This window comes from Pterocles gutturalis, unplaced genomic scaffold (assembly GCF_000699245.1).
Source record: "Pterocles gutturalis isolate BGI_N339 unplaced genomic scaffold, ASM69924v1 scaffold19855, whole genome shotgun sequence".
NCBI classification, from domain to species: Eukaryota; Metazoa; Chordata; class Aves; order Pterocliformes; family Pteroclidae; genus Pterocles; species Pterocles gutturalis.
In genome coordinates this window covers 10,918-11,419 of record NW_010138731.1, presented here as the reverse complement: position 1 = coordinate 11,419, position 502 = coordinate 10,918, and positions in this window count along the sequence as shown.

The following is a 502-nucleotide window of genomic DNA, read 5'->3' as shown; positions in this document are numbered from 1 at the left end:
GCATCCCCTCTGTCTGGCTCCCACCCCAAGAAAAGAGTTGAAAAAGAATATTTGAAAAACAGAGTTGAGCCCGTCAGAAGGGCAGAGCCCTGAGCCCGCTGCTCAGAGATGCTCCGATAGGGCTGGGCTCGATGAGTTCAACCAAAAAAAAACCAAACCAAAACCCAATAATGGCCAATCCAACCGAGTTTCGCTCAGTACCAGCAAAAAAGAAATATAAAATAAAAACAGTGTTTAAAAAAAAACCCAACAAACCAACAAAACAACCTCTCAATTAAAAGGTCTGTCGCGTTCCAACCGAAATTGCCGGGGCGGTTTCGCTCCGTTCTGGGCAGCTGGTGACGCCGGCGTCCAGCTGGAAGGACCCGGCGGGGTGCTGCTCCCCCTTCGCCTTCTCCGAGAGCTTTGGTCTGGTTTATTGAACCGTTTTGAAGAACCCCGCCCTGCTTCCAACCCTGTGCCCCAGCCTGAGCACACCCTCCACGAATCCTGCTCACCCCTT